The following is an 18209-nucleotide window of genomic DNA, read 5'->3' on the forward strand; positions in this document are numbered from 1 at the left end:
AATCTTTTTTTGAATTAAATGATAATACATTTATACCTGGAAATGTCTATCTAGAAGGATTCTGGCATTTCACAGAGCATTGACCCTGAACTAGTAACTGCTATTGACTTGTATGTCATTTATACTTTAGACCTAAAGGTTTATAATTAACGTTTCATGAAAAGTCTTTCAACAAATCACTTTCTCTGTTGCTTTAAGCAAAATTTTTGATTTTCAGGGCATTCCACGGAAGACATTAATATAGAGAGTGACTATGATGACAACACTGTTAGACTAACTGAAACAAAAGAAATTTCATTACTGTTTGTTTATTAAAATGCATGGCAGAAAAGGTTGTTAGCCAAATATGGGAATGAACTTGTGTTGTTGGATGCAACATGTCGTACCACTTGTTATGCATTGCCATTTTTCTTTTTTGTGGTAAAAACAAATATAGATTATCAAGTGGTTGGCTTATTTGTATGTGAGAATGAAACTGAGGAATCAATAAGCGAGGCTCTATCATTTTTAAAGTCTTGGAATAATGATCTTAATCCTAAATATGGAATGTCTGACTACTGTGTTGAAGAAATTAACAGTTTGGAAAAGGCTTTCAAAGGTCGAAATTGACATATATATTTTTCAAAATAATAAGAAAAAATAGAAATAAAAATTCATTCTTATTTAATATATTGTGTTTCTGTTAAAAGGAACAAGAAGTAAGCAAGAAGTTATTTATTTTTTACCCATATCCATTTCAGGCTCTGTAGTATTTATATGCGATTTTCATGGCCAGCAGGCGTGGGATTGATGGCTAAAAACTAAATGTAATGACTTAATGGAAGATAGGCTAAAGATTATGAGCTTACTCAGAATAATAGCACATGCAGACACATATGAGATATGTTAGTCTGCAATACAAAATTTAAAAATTTCTTCATATTGGACAAACCATGAAGCTCTAAGAAATTATATATCAAGATATTGGTTAGCAATAAAACATGTAAGTTTGATTTCTTAGTAGTTTGATCAATTTTTACTTATGACTTCCTTTACTGTAAAGTCAAGGTTGACTCGAGGTTCTATCCTTGACCCTCTAATATTTCTTATAGTTTTCAATAACGATCTCTCAGAAATTTATACAGATAAGGTGACATTATTTTCTGATGATACCACTATTAGTTCTTGTCTTCATTTGAAGTCAAAACTCTGATTGCTTGGATGGGGCATTTGAGCTTTTGATTTCACTCCTGGTATGGAATGGCGCTGTCAATGGTTGGTTATCTTAAACCAGATAAAACTTAATTATTTTCAGCTAATCGTTTTTGCAATTATATGGATTATTATTTTATCTATGCATGGTAAGGATCAGTCATCTAGAGCGTTTTCTAGGATTATCTTTTACTTCTGATCTTTCTAAGGAACCACATATCAAACCCATTAGAAAATTAGTTTAGGTGGCATCTCTTTATCACGCTTCAGATATCTTCCTCTGGATTCTATTCTTTATCTCTATAAATCTCTAATCTGTCTTTGCATGTAATACTGTTTTATATTCAATATATAAAATAGCGAAAAGCTATGTCTTTCATTAGCAAAATAGACAATGTCAGAAATTTAACTCACACTATACGCTTGATTGTACTGTTGATATACGAGAGAATTTTTTTTTAATCTTTGTTAAAAAAAAACTCTTTTGTCATATCTGTTGAGGATCTTCCAATGATGCCTTTTAATGATGCCTACAAATATTACAATAGTAGTTGCTCTAAAACAAGTAGAGAATAAGTTTAATAGATGGCATCAGAGCTAGCATCTCTGATGCCATCAACTAAAATTTATTTTTGTGTTCCTCGTCATTCAATTAAGTCTCGTCCTTATACTGTGTCTGTCCCTAAGTGCTCTCAATCTTTTGAATGTTAATTGTTATTATGCTCTTTAGCCTTCAACTTCAGTCTTGTTTAAAACAAAAAAAAAATCATTATTTATTGCTATTATAGTTAAAAACTTTGATTAAAAACCTTTTAAATACTTATTAACCTAATTAAATATTTATCACTATTATAGTTAGAAACTTTGGTTAAAAACCTTTAAAGATTTAGAGATGTTTATTGTTTTTATTGTTTGCTTTTTATAACTTTTTTGTTAATTTATTTAGTTCTACCATTCGACTAATTTGTTAAAGTTTCTTTACTGTGGAAACATGATTTTAATTTAGTAAATTTTGATGATTTCAAACTTACTTTATTAATCATAAGCCAACTGTTTAGGAAAAGAACTTAAATTCGACACAAGGTAATACTTTTGTTTTTTTTTGAAACATTAAAAAACTAGCTAATGCTATTTGTCACATAATACGAATAGCTGATTCATATTAGGCTGGGTTAATAAAATGAGCAATTGATCTTTTTACTAAGTAGTTGGTCAGCTTTACTAATAAAAACTTCAACAGTTTTCTTCATATTTTTATTCACATAAAGTTAAGCAATTTACTTTAATAGCTGTACTTTTGACTTCTCTTATGATTTGTATTTTTAATAGCTGTACTTTTGTCTTCTATTATGCAGTTTGTACTTTTGATGACTGTACTTATGGCTTCTATTATATAATAGAAGCCATAGATTTAACTCACACTATACGTTTGATTGTATAGTTGATATACAAGAGAATTTTTTCATTATTCTTCAACAATTTTGCTTTAGTTTTTATTCACGTAAGGCTGAGCAATTACTGAGTGAAAACAATTGCTCATTTTTATTCACCCAGCCTATTGAAAATAATAATTTTTGTTATACTCATAGTAAGTGATTTGGTTTTTATGGCCTAATTTGCAGAGTAAGGTTACTAGTTTTTTTTTAACAAAGATTAAAAAAAAATTCTCTCGTATATCAGCAGTACAATCAAGCGTATAGTGTGAGTTAAATTTCTGACATTGTCTATTTTGCTAATGAAAGACATAGCTTTTCGCTATTTTATATATTGAATATAAAACAGATATCTAAAGTACAAATCATGTAATAGATGTCAAAAGTACATCTATTAAAGTACAGCTATCAAAAGAGCAAACTATGAGATAAAAGCTAAAAATACACCATCAAAAGTGCGAATCATGTAATAGAAGTCAAAAGTACAGCTATTAAAAATATAAATAATATAATAGAAGTCAAAAGTACAGCCATCAAAAGTACAAATATTGTAATAGAAGTCAAAAGTACAGCTATTAAAAATATAAATAATATAATAGAAGTCAAAAGTACCGCCATCAAAAGTACAAATACTGTAATAGAAGTCAAAAGTACAGCTATTAAAAATATAAATAATATAATAGAAGTCAAAAGTACCGCCATCAAAAGTACAAATATTGTAATAGAAGTCAAAAGTACAACTATTAAAAATACAAATAATATAATAGAAGCCAAGAGTACAGCCATCAAAAGTACAAATATTGTAATAGAAGTCAAAAGTACAACTATTAAAAATACAAATAATATAATAAAAGCCAAAAGTACAGCCATCAAAAGTACAAATATTGTAATAGAAGTCAAAAGTACAGCTGTCAAAAATACAAATCGTAGTAAAAGTCAAAAGAACAGCTATTAAAAATACAAATAGTATAATAGAAGTCAAAGGTACAGCCATCAAAAGTTCAAATATTGTAATAGAAGTCAAAAGTACAGCTATTAAAAATACAAATAATATAATAGAAGCCATGAGTACAGCCATCAAAAGTACAAATATTGTAGTAGAAGTCAAAAGTACAGCTGTCAAAATACAAATCGTAATAGAAGTCAAAAGTACAACTATTAAAAATACAAATAGTATAATAGAAGTCAAAAATACAGCTGTCAAAAATACAAATCGTAATAGAAGTCAAAAGTACAACTAGTAAAAATACAAATCGTAATAGAAGTCAAAAGTACAACTATTAAAAATACAAATAATATAATAGAAGTCAAAAGCACAGCCATCAAAAGTACAAATCGTGTAGTAGAAGTCAAAAGTTCAACTATTAAAAATACAAATCATAATAGAAGTCAAAAGTACAGCTATTAAAGTAGAGATATCAAAAGAGCAAATCATACAATAGAAGGCAAAAATACAATGCGAATTGTATAACTGATATCTGTTATCGCTATCGAAAAGAATATATATCGCTATCGAAAGAAATAACTTGTCGCTATTTTTTATATTGCGGTATCTAACATATCAAAAGAACTAATCGTGCAATAGAAGTCAAAAGTGGAAGCCATATGGAAAGACAAGTCATATGGAAAAGAGTGCATCTTTTCTATACGACTTGTCGCTGTTTTATATATAGCGATATCTAACATATATCAACAATAAAAGTCACGTGATAGAAATCGAGATTACAACACGAGTTATATCCCTGTTATTTATTTTATATCTCTAATCATTTATTCTATCTCCGGAAAAAAAATCTGTCTTAGAAGTCAAAAGTACACAAACTATAATTACGGCAACCGCTTATAATTTGAAATCGAGGCGTACTTTTGACTTCTATTATATATTGCTTACCGTCTTCAAAAGGCAAAGTGAATAAAAAGAAGTAATTGCTTTTACTCATTAATTGGTCAGCTTTACGTAAGTAATAATTTTAGCAATTTTGGTTAAGTTTTTTTTCACGTTAAGCTGAGCAATTTCTGAGTCAATTGCTTAACTTTACGTGAATGAAAATTTGTGCATAACTGCTAAAGTTTTTACTCACGTAAAACTGACCAATTACTGAGTAAAAGCATTGAGCAATTACTGAGCAAAATTGCTTTTTTTATTTACCCGACCTAAAGTATTGAAATGTGCGAATTCGCATTTTGCAATATCGGTTTTTTAATAACGAGCCAATATTGGCTTTATATTGCCTAAGTTGGCCGATGTAACTAATATATTACCTATATTGGCACAATATTGCAAATCTTGGCCATTATTAGCCAATCTAAACTATATCGGAGCAATATAGCGCCAATATTGCTTGCTACTAGGGTAGGGTAATTACAAAACCTATAAACGGCTATATGAATCAGTTTTAAAACGCTCAAAGAAACATTACTATTCGGAACAATTATTTAAACACAAAAATGATTCGAAAAAAACATGGCAAATTATAAAGGAGGTAATCGGTAAAAAACGTTTATACGGTAATTTACTTCCAAAAAATCTTAAAGTTAATAACAATTGTATTGTAAATAAATCCTTAGTGGCCAAAACACTTAATCAGTTTTTTGTAAATATAGGTCCTATTTTATCATCAAATTTAGCAACTTCTAAAATACACTTTAAGTCTTACGTAACCTCAAACAACATTAGTGTTATGTCTAATCCTAAACGTACGCAAAATGAATTATTAGACGCAGTCTCTTTGTTAAAGCCCAAAAAAAGTGTAGGTTTCGATTATATAAGTAGTATTATTATGTCGTTATTAACTCGATAAAATACATCACAATTCCATTATTACATACTTTTAATTTATCTTTAAAACATGGTGTTTTTCCAGAAAACCTAAAAATTGCAAAAATCATTCCAATTTTAAAATCAGGCGATCCTTCTGAAGTTGCAAATTATCGTCCAATCTCAATTCTTAATTGTTTTTCTAAAATATTAGAGTGAGTTATATATAATAGGCTTTATTCTTTTTTAAATGTAAATAATATTCTTTACCATAAACAATTTGGATTCAAATCTGGCCATTCCACCGATCATGCAATCATTCACCTTGTTCAGGACATATTTAAATCGTTTGATGAAGGCAAGTATACCCTTGGTCTTTTTATCGATTTAAGTAAAGCTTTCGATACAGTCAATCATCAAATCCTTTTATCGAAACTCAAAAGTTATGGTATAAAAAATACTAACTTGTCCTGGTTCGAGAGTTATATGACTAATAGGAAGCAGTATATAGTTTATGATGAAGGAAAAACTAATTATGAGACAATTACATGTGGTGTTCCTCAAGGATCAATTTTAGGGCCACTTCTATTTCTTGTTTACATAAACGATTTAAATAAATTTTCTAACATTTTAAATACAATTTTATTTGCAGATGATACCAGCTTGTTTTATTCCAATAAAGATATCAATATATTATTCCAAACATTAAACAAAGAACTAGACAAACTAACTCAATGGTTTAAATCAAACAAGTTATCTTTAAATATTTCTAAAACAAAATACACTTTATTTCATCGCCTACATAAAAAATCAGATATTCCCTTAGAACTTCCGGACCTTTTTATTGACAATCAATTAATAAAGAGAGAGCGATCAATAAAGTTTTTAGGCGTGATTCTAGACGAAAATGTAACCTGTAGGGAACATATAGGTGTAGTTGAAGATAAAACATCAAAAAATTTAGGTATAATGTTCAAAGCAAAGCAGTTATTACATTAATCTTGTTTAAAAAACATTTACTTTTCTTTTATTCATTGCTACTTAAGTAATGCGAACATTGCTTGGTGTAGCACTAACGCGACGAAAATAAAAAAATTGCTTAGCAAACAAAAACAGGCTATAAGGATAATTTCAAACGTAGATCGCTTCTCTCACACACACGAACACTATTTAATGAACTCAATATCCTAAATGTATATAAACTAAACCTCTATCAAGTTCTTATTTTCATGTTCAAACTTGATAAAAATATATTACCAATCTTATTTTATTCAATTTTTGAAAAAATAAATCACATATACCCTACCTGATTTTCAAAATACAACTACATTCAATCCAAAACTTATTATTCCGCTACTAAATTCTATATTATAAACCGAGGACCAAAGTTGTGGAACATAATATTAAATAATGAAATGAAAACTAATTATTCTCTAAACAAATTCAAAACAAAACTTAAGCAATTACTTTTGTTAACTGAAAATGAACTATATTTTTTCTAATAAAACTTCTTTATATTAGAAATCAATAACTAATAGTTAATTAATTAATTACTTTAGATTATTAATACATAATTAATCAATAATTGTACATATATTTTTATCATTTTACATGATAATCTTCTTTTTGAGAAAATTATTTTTTATTTTTGCGTTATTTATTAATCTTTTAGTTTTATTTTATACTGTTTATTTGCTTTTACTTAATTGGCAATGAAAAGTATTATAAATATAATTAAATAAGTTAAACTATAAAATGCTCTACCAATAAAATATTTTTATATAAAATCTATCTTCTTATTTTTCAAACCAATTCTTAAATGTTATTTTTGTCATTTAATATTTTAATAAATTTTGTTTCTTTTATTTTACAAAGCAATTGTTATATCTTATTTCTTGAAAAACTATAAATTGTAAACGATATGAGATATATTTAAATTTTCTTTTATAATATATATCAGAGATATATACATTGAAACTATATTTTATTGTCAAACTATATTTTGTCTAGTAATGAAGCATTTTTTGGGGCTTAATGATAAGACTAAATTTGTCTTCTTCTAGCCCCGGTCATGTAATTATTTTTTTTATAAGTTACGACTGTAAATTTTTTTTATCGGCAAAAGTGTAAATAAAAAAAAAAAAAGACGGCATAAAATAAATATTTAAAAAAAATTTATATTTCTCAACAACTTTTTTACTTGAAAATTAGGTTTCAATATAGTAGAAAAACATTATTCTAAGGACACTAAGACTATCAATAACTCAACTTTTTCAATAAGTGGAGATGGAACAAGATTTTAATGTCTCGAATTTTTTTTTTTCCTTTTTAAGTGCCCCAAGAAGATCTTACGGTCTTATCACAGAGCGCCGCGGAAGGGTATTTTTTGGGAAATTCACGCCTCCTTCCTTACTGTTGTTGTAAAACATGCCAAGAGGTGGGGTTAGAACCACGGATCTTACGTTTCTGAGGCAAGTGCTCTACCACTGCGCCAAGGCTGCACAAATCGTCCACGAAACCTCATATTATGCCCTCTTGTATTTGAAACTGTTAAACCAGGTTGATATTTCGAGTAAAATTATCTATAATTTTTACCTATACGTAAAATTGGATAAGGTCATTACGGTCTTTTTTAAACTTTATTAGCTGTAGTTTTGACTATATCATTAATTTGTTTTGAGTGTTTTCTATATCCGGAAATGATCTAAGTATGCTAATTAGTTTTAAATAACCAGCATACATTTTACACTTAGTTGAAAACTGATTCGGTAAGTCGTTTATATAAACAGTAAACGTAAACGGACCTAAGACAGAGCTTTGTGGCGCTCCGCGAGTAACTGATAACCAATTTGAAAATTTACTGTTGCAGATAACACGTTGCACTCTTTTACATACACAATTTTGGACTATCTAAGTGTTTTATTGTTAAATTCATAACTATTTAGTTTTAAATATAATCTGTTGTGAGGTACGGGATCGAAATCGGTTGATAACAGTACCAAGGACAAATACAAGTGCGCAAAGATTCTTCAGCAAATTAAAATTAACAAAAACGTATTTAAGAAATATAATGACTCAGGAAACTCTCAAACAATGATATAACTTTGCTTATGGAGAACAAAAAAGCACAAACAGTAGAATTAGTTATAGTAATTGTGGAATTTGCAAATAAAAAAGCAAAAAAATTTCATTTTTACAAACGTTAAAGATATAACAAATTTCTTTTAATATTTACAATATTTTGTTTTTATTAATTTAAATATATCTATAAATTAGTAAAAACACTTATCTAATTTTTAGTTGTCTTCAACAGTATGTTTCACAGTCAGTAGGATCATCAGGAAGAATCTTCTTATGAATTCTTTTTATGATTTTTTAATTTTCTAATAGAGCTGACGCAACTACCTGGTTGCAAAATACTTGGTTGTAGCTACAGTTACATAATTATAACAATTCCCAACTTCCTGTGAAATAATTTTTCAATAATTTGAATTTTTTGATGTTTAGACATTTTTCCTGATGAAACTACTGATGGTGAAACATGCATTTTTCTTTTTGCCTGTCATGGTTTTTGCATAATTACGCAATAATATTTTGTAAAAAAGAGGGATTTTTTTAAGGATTGTCCATAAATTACGCAACGCTAAATTTTACTAATAAACATAACAAAAAAGATCAAAAGTAATTCCTCTCAGAGCCTTATGTTAAAAAAAAAACAATACAAACGCAAGTTTAATGAAAAATTAAGTTTAAATTGCCGCGTTAAAAAACTTGAGATCTTTTACTTCAGTTTTTTAAATAAACTTAGTGTTGTGTAAAATTTAGAGAATCCCGAAGTTGCGTTTTTGCGTTTTTTACTTAGGTATGGAAGATATGTTCTAATATTTTAGTTTTAATAACTAGAAACTTTAATATTAAAATATGAAAGTTTTCATACTTTAATCAGATTTAAGTAGTCCCGCGTATTTAATGCAAAAAGAGATGAGGTTGGTTGGAGTTTGAAATAAAGAAAAAGCCAGTCGCTATTTAAAATCCTAAAATCCAAATTAACATTTTTTACAAGACACGGAAAAACAATTTAATTCAAGCGCGGTTTGCGGTTAAATGCGAAATTCTTATTAAGTGTTTTTTCTTTTCATAGAACTTTTATTTTATAGGTCAACGATTTTTAAAGCATGATTACACAGAAAGTTTTTGTTTCTATTGCTATCTGATAAAAACGAAAAATATTAGGTTTATAGTTAATTTTAAACACATATAAACGTAATTATAGAAAACTATATCTAAGAACGTTCAGAAATGCAAGATTGGTGTAATGTTTATTAAATAACAGTGACCATTATTGTTATTTAACAAAACTTACACAAATTATTTTGCATTTTTGAATGCTCTTATTTAATCTTATGTTTCTATTATGTTATTTCTTTGTTTTAATAGTGGTGTTACTTGGCAACATATAGGATAAGATTTTAATCCATACTAGTCAAGCGGTGTCACTAAGTTTAGTGGCAAGCGGTGTAAGTATCCTGTATTATTTTCTTTGGTATATACTTTAGAAATAAGACTTTGTGCAAACCGGCCCCGGCTCCGGCCCGGCAAATAAAAGTATGAAACTTATCATAGAATCTAAATATTAATACCACAATTGATTACAATACTTTTTTCCAAGTTACAAATTTCAATTTTTTTCGTAATCCTATTAACATCATCAATCTAAGAAGATTTTAATATTTTTATTGAATTACAACTTTATAAATCTATTTTTTAATATACTCTTTTTTTATTTCTTAAAATGCTTTCTGATATTTTATGATATCACAACCAATAAATTTATTATTATTATCATAAGGAATTATTTTTTAAAGAGTTTTTATAGTTTTAATCTTTGTCATTACATATTCTATTAAGTTTTCATCGAAACCATTTATAATTGTCTTCTTCTTAATGACTTTATTTTTTATATAAATTCAAACATTATCTAATTAAACCATTTTCTTTTAAAGATGCTTTTGATATTGATTCATTAGTTTGTCTACTAAATTAAAATCATATTAAAACAAGATTTTCATTTAGTAAATTCATATATGATTTGATATTTACTGTATTATTCAAAAGTCAGCAGTTAGAAAAAAATTGAGTTCTACATAATTAAGGTAAAAATAGTTGTGTCTACTGGTATCATTGCAAAACTAACTTTATGCTTTTTTTTATCGCTATTTTTAACTTCTGTATTTTATCATATAGAAAAAGTTCACAAAATTGGATTCTGTGAACTTTTTTTTTTTGTATATGATAATTGGAAATTATCATATGCAAAAAGTTCACAAAATGTTAATTCACCTACCTAAGGCCGTTAAGGCTATGACACACGAGGAGGCTACTAACTTGTAGTTATAACCTACTCTAAACTCTATAACTTGGAAACACGAACCATGACGAACAAGGCCGTTGCGGATAAACAAGTTGACCGCGACGTGGTTGTGATCGAACTTAGAACCTCTCGCTTGAAGAAAGCACTCTACCACTACCCCACTACTGCCTTATACCGCACTTTTCTCTTTTTTATACAATTTTTAAAACTTTTTTCTACCCCTGATAGTAATTTTGAAGAAAGCGATTTTTGAGTCTTTAAATCAATTTTGCTCAACAGCTTTTATTTGATTTTACTTAAAAATTTATGAAAAAGTGCTTTAACCCAATATAGATCCTAGTTCTAATCTGTTCTTGTACATATTATTTAAATATAGTTGTCAAAGCACAACATTTCTGTAAATTTTTACCAAAAACTTACGAAAATATTGTGTTTAAAAATTTCTGATTAAAAATAAGCTTATAGTTACGATAAACTACCTATAAAAATCATAACAGACCATATTATTGAACTATGATGTTCAAATCTTATTTCAAATCTGGCAAGCAAACGTAACTTTTAGGAGAATTAAAAAAAAAATAATCTCTGGTCTGAGTTTTCTTGCCACAAACACTTTTATTTTATATTACGTCAAAATTTACAAACTTTTATGGTTTTTTTTTCGTCTTGTCATAGTTCAGGGACCTGGTCATTTAAAAATAGTATGTCGTGGTCAGCAAAATATCATACAGAGGCTGTAATATTTTAAAATCGCTTTAACTACACCATGTAAGAAGTCCAGATAATGTTTAAAAAACTTAAAAATTATGTTTTTGTGTGTGTGCGTGTGTGTGTGTGTGTGTGTGTGTGTGTGTGTGTGTGTGTGTGTGTGTGTGTGTGTGTCTGTGTGTGTGTGTGTGTGTGTGTGTGTGTGTATGTGTGATAACAAACTATAAATTGATTTTAAATTAAGATAATATCAATTTCTTTTTTGAAAACAGAGTATAAATATTAGCAGAGTTAAAAATGAAATAAAATGAATGATTGTTTTTACTTGCATCTCACTTAAAATAATCATCTGCTTGCAATATTGACAGGTAACCAAACGATAAATGCATGATTTTCCATGTGTTTCTTTAGTTTCTTATGCAAAAGCGAAGTAGAACAAGGTTTATTAAGACATTTTAATGTTTGATGTTCGCAAGAACCCAAATGTTCCTTAAAAAAAAAACTTATTTAAATTACTTTAAAATAACAATAATTTTTGAAATAAGCTTGTTTTATAAATACAGACAATTAGCATTTTTTTTATATATGCAATATTATTTAAGAGAATGACGACTTTAAAACATTTAATCAATAAATTTTTACCATGCAATAAAATCTTATTAGATTACATTAACTTAACTTCTAACTAATTAACTACTTATTAGATTACATTATAATTAATTATTAGGTTACATTAAGTCTAAAAGATAAGCTAAACTATTGTAATTCGAAACATTTATCCCTCTATATTTTATTGCATATGAGTTAAAAAACTTGCCTTAATTGTCATCAAGTAGCATACCATAGTAAATCAAAAAACTTTGGTCTTCCTCAGTTAAACTGTTGTATAATTACTTATATTTTATAATTCCATTTACAAGTGAAGAGCAAGTTTTTAAAATGGAGCTAAGCTATTGTTCCCAAAATTGAGATTTTCAAAGTTTCGGATTCTTGACTAAAAAAGGAACTTTAACTGTGTCAGTATGAATAAAAATACTCTTCCTTATCTTTGTTAACGGTTAAAAAACTATCGATTTTCGAAACATATTTTGCCAGGCATTTACTTTATTTTTTTTTCTTACAAAACAATAAAATGAACGCTTTAACCCTTTTAGCAAAACGCTCTTCAAATAGTGATAATAGTCATACTAAAACAAACATTAATGAAGAATGTTTAAAGGCATTTCAACACCGAGATATAGTAAAATTGTTGCATTAAATATTTTTGAATAAAATTTAAATAACATGCATTAAGTATTTTTAGTTCTCCGGTCCGTTTACAACCATTGGTAAAATTATTACATTTAACTTTTAATTGCATAATTACTCCTTTCAATAGCTCCATCGGAAAAAGTCTTTGAGAAAACATTTTATTAATTGTTAGTAGCAGACATATTTTTAAGAACAAAAAAATGGATTTTTTTATATAGTTACACTAACTTATATAAACTGATTTAAAAAAATTAAAATTAATAAACTAAGTTAAAAATAATTACTTCGCTAGAATCCAAATTGTTATTTTCTAATGGACAATTTAAGACTCCCTTATTTCTAAATAAAGAAAAGCGTTTCTTAATTTGATTGAATATATATATGTATATATATATATATATATATATATATATATATATATATATATATATATATATATATATATATATATATATGTAACTATATATTGTATTTTTTTCTATTATTATTATTATTTGCCGCATATTAAAATTTACAATGAAATAAATCGTGTTAATAAAGAAAAGAGCTGGAGCAAGCAGAAGACATAAACTGTATTATCATCGAGCCCTATTTACATTGAAAAAATCGTAAGTTTATATACAAAAATGAAAAGTAGCTAAGTACATAATAAGAACTTTACACACGTTAGTTAAAATATAAATATTAATATAATATAAATATTAGTGTTAAAATATAACTCAATATATTAAAGATTAACAACAATATAAAAGTATTAAAGTTTTTTAACAAAAAATTAAATAAAAATAAAACTGCATTGAAAAAGAAGAGTAGTGTCAATAACTATTTTTTAGGTAATTTATATTATTTATGCAATTATTTTAAAAGAGCTATTTTAAATCAAAGTCATTTTCTAATAAGAGACTCTTAGAATCTTTCCTGAATTGTTCCAAAGAGATGTTTTAAATATTCTTTTTTTTCGTAATAAATTTTGAAAAGTGCTTCCATAGAAACGGTCCACGGTATTGGATTTAGTAAGAACTTAGTTTTAAATTTGTTTTTGGTATAATATAGTTGTTAATTGAAAATTTAGTAGAATACTTGTGCGAGATTTCTCTAAAGTAAGACTGAAATACAATAGGTGAAAGCCCATGTTTTATTTTAAACATGAATTGTAGAACTTGGTGTATATTAAGTTTATAGATACTTAAGAGACAAAGCTTCCTTAAAAGAGATTCGTAATGAAAAGTTCTGTGTGCCCCAAATACAATCATGCGTGTTTTTGCTTACTATAAATTTTTTTTAATTTACTATAACTAGTACTACCCCATACAATATTGCAGTAAGAGAAAAAACAATGAATAAATAAAAAGTATATTTTTTTCAAGGAGGCAGTGTTAAGATATAGTTTGGTTTTATATAATATGGAAGTATTTATTGAGATTTTATTTTCTATGTATTTTATATGTGGTTTCCATGACAAATTTTCATTTAGTGTTACTCCTAAAAAATTAAGGATTGGTTTCCTTTTAATAAATGTTTTATTGATTAAAAGATTAGGTAATTTTAGAGGAACATTATTACCTTTACTAGGTTTGGAGAATAAAATAGTTTTTTCTACATTTAACGAAAGTCTTCTACTTGTAAACCACTCGTTTATTTTTAATAGTTCTTCATTAAATATATTTAAGAGAACTTTTATGTTTTTGTTGGAATAAAAAAGATTGAAGTCATCTGCAAACAATATAAATTTTAAAATATTTGATGCTAAGTTTAAATCATTTATATGCAATAAAAATAATAATGGTTCTAAGATTGAACCTTGGGGCACACCACATGCAATGTGTTTTTCTTTTACATTGTGACTTCTTCGCCAGGTAATCTTCAAACCAAAGTTAGTTTTTATTTTTTACTCCATAGAGTACCAGCTTTTTTATAAGTATCTTATGCTTACCACTGTCAAAGGCTTTTGACAGATCAATAAGGTAAAATAGTCATTATTGAATGCATCTGATACATGATTAATCAGTTCAATTACCGCATGGTTAGTTGAATTATCTTTTTTAAACTCAAATTGTTTACTGTACAGCAAACTGTTTAACATCAAATAGTTATAAAGTCTGTTGTACATAATTCGTTCCAATAATTTTAAGAAGCAAGCTAAGCCAAAAAGAGTTTGTAGTTTGAAATATTAGTTTCGTAACCAAATTTAAAAATTGGAGTTATAACGGCAACTTTAAGTTTTTTTGGCACAACACCTAGTTTTAACATAAGGTCAAAAATATGAAATAATGACGGTTTAATGATATCAAAAACTGACTTAACAACATTTACACTAATTTTTTTAATGCCCTTCACTTTTATTACTTTCAAGACTATTAAAAGCATTTCTTATCTTAGATTTAAATTAGATTCTATCATAATATGATTACACGGTTTAATATAAGATTCAAAGTTTATGGTACTTGGCGTAATATTACTCACCAAGTTCGGCCCTACTTCAAGAAAAAATGAGTTTAAATTTTTAGCTATTTTTTTATCATAAATCATTTCCTCGTCAATTAAAAGCTTTTGGGGGAGATTATTTTTTACACATTTATTTTTACCAAATATTTGTTTAATTATGTTCCACGTTTTTTTAGTGTCACCGTTGGTTTTTTCCAACTACTTTGCATAATAATTTTTTTTTAGAGTGTTTTTTTGTTTTTTCAAATAAGTTTTTATAGCTTTTGTAGTTTATTTCATTTTTATATGTTTTATGCCTTAAATATTTAACATAAAGTTATTGTTTTTCCTTGGACGATTTTATTAGCCCCTTGGATATATATATATATATAAATATATATATATATATATATATATATATATATATATATATATATATATATATGTATATACATATATATATATATATATATATATATATATATATATATATATATATATATATATATAAATATATATATATATATATATATATATATATATATATATATATATATATATATATATATATATATATATATATATATATATATATATATATATATATATATATATATATATATATATATATATATATATATATATATAATATATATATATATATATATGGTCTGGTCCAAAGTAATAACATTATCTGAGAACTCCCATAATTAGCACATACATTATTGTTACAATACAAATGTTAAGGTACTAAGAATTTTTATTTGCTTGATTGTGATACCTGGAATAACAGACAACGGTATTCCAGGTACCACGACTTAGATAACATGTTAAATTTCTTAAAATATCAAAGTTATAAACAAGACTAATATTAAAGTGGCATTCTGATTGAAAGTTATTATATGCATTTGAAAAATGAAACACATAGTAAATTACTAATTTTAGGTGTTTTTATGCAGTTCTAAGGCTCTTTTTTTTATTTCAGGAAACCAATACATATTCCATATAAAAAAGAATCTAAAGCTTATACATTTTTTTGCATTTAATAATATAAAAATTTTGGTTTAAAATTATTTTTTATACAAAAACTCTTTTATTCTGATAATTGTAAAGCAGGTTTAGCTTCTTTTTCTTTACCATCTTGGCGCTAACTACAATCCAATGCAAACAATAGTTAAGAAGATGAAAAAGATACAACTAATGGCGCCAACCTTCTTTTCTTTGTTTTATTACTTGAAGAACCAAAATTCACCTGGATTCTGGACACTACAATTGAATAAGTGCAGAGTTATCTTTATCATTTAAGGCACTTATAAGAATATTCTTATCAATTACAAATTGAACCAATATTGCTTCATTTTATAGCCCCAACATATTAGGATCAACTAACTTTAAGTTTTCTTGTTTTATATATGAATAAATATCAATATTTTTCATGTTTTAAGTATATAAAAACATGAACTACGCTTACAAAATCTTACAAATAGATATTTACAAATTTTAAATTAAAATCTTACAAATAGATATTACAAATAGATAAAATCTTGCAAACAGATGTTTTTAATGTAATTGGTATATAATAATGTAATTTTTGATGTAATTGGTATATAATAATGTAATTTTTGAATATAATTAATGTTATTTTTATTTAAGTCAAACACCACGCCCAATGTGGATTGTATAGACGTTTTCATAAAGGGACAGTATACACTTATAACATTAAATTTATTCAAATATATTTTACAAACACATAGGAATTTAATTTTTGTTTTTCTCTTTAAAAAAAAAAAAAAAAAAAAATATATATATATATATATATATATATATATATATATATATATATATATATATATATATATATATATATATATATATATATATGAAAATCATTGTTTTTAATGTCAACTTATAAGTGTTTTTGTTTTTTTTTGTTTTGCCTTATCAAATTTTATTTGCGACAACAACAACCACTCTACAGTGGGACAGAGTGTGTCAAAATACCAAAAAATCAATATCAGCATCGCACGGTGAAAATTTGTCATAATGGTGAAGACATGTTCATTAGAGGAAATATCTAGTTAAAAAACATTAAATATTAATTCAAGCGTAATTTTATGCGGTTATTTACACGTTAATTTAACATGTGTTCCAAAACGCTATTTTGTATTTTCTATTTATCAACTTTCTCACGCTACTATTGTTTTAAATTAACTTAGTTGACTTTTATTTTAAAATATATTATTTTAATTAACAATGCTTTTTTCGCTCAGACTTTAAAAAATAATTTAACGTAAGTGTAATCATTAGATTTTATGCATCGAAAACAGACAGTTTTCGATATTTTTTTGCTACCAATCTTTACTATTTGGTATCAGATAAACTATCCTCCAATATCCTCCAAACATTTGACTATGTAAATCTCATGCTAAATGTATGTAAATAGCCATGCAAAATAAATATTTTGCAACTTTTTACTATAAAAAAAAATATTTTGTACACAAAGAATACCTACAAAATCAATTATTACTGTTATAATGTATAAGTTTTGTAAATATAAATCTAAAAAAGTTATTTTATGACAAATACATGCATTGAAAAATAATATTTTTAATGTTTACACTGATAAAAGTTGTCTTGTCCATTAAAAAAATTTCGTATTTTGAACCAAAAATGCACTCCAAAGAAATTAAAACAAAAGCAGTGCAAAAGTTATTTAAGCTATTTTTGTTTTTTTCTATTTAAATTTATATTAAATTCCTATTTTGTTAATTTTTGCTTTCTTTGTTTTTGAAACTTAGTTTTTTCCGCAACGCCTGTAGAACTTGCTATCAACCGTGACCAAATTGTCTAAAGTATTATACTCATGCGTGGACATACAAGACAAAAAACCGCACGCGTTACCTGGAAAGACTTGTCTAAAAACATCTTACATTAACCTGATAAAATTGAATCACAAGTAATTCCAAATGTCGTCAGGAAGTTCGGAAACCATTGATTTTAATATAGTAAATGCTTTTTTAGTACTTTAGCTATTCCAGCTAAATATTCCAGCTATTTATTCCAGTAATAGCTT

This window comes from Hydra vulgaris, chromosome 08, assembly GCF_038396675.1.
Source record: "Hydra vulgaris chromosome 08, alternate assembly HydraT2T_AEP".
Classification (NCBI taxonomy): Eukaryota; Metazoa; Cnidaria; class Hydrozoa; order Anthoathecata; family Hydridae; genus Hydra; species Hydra vulgaris.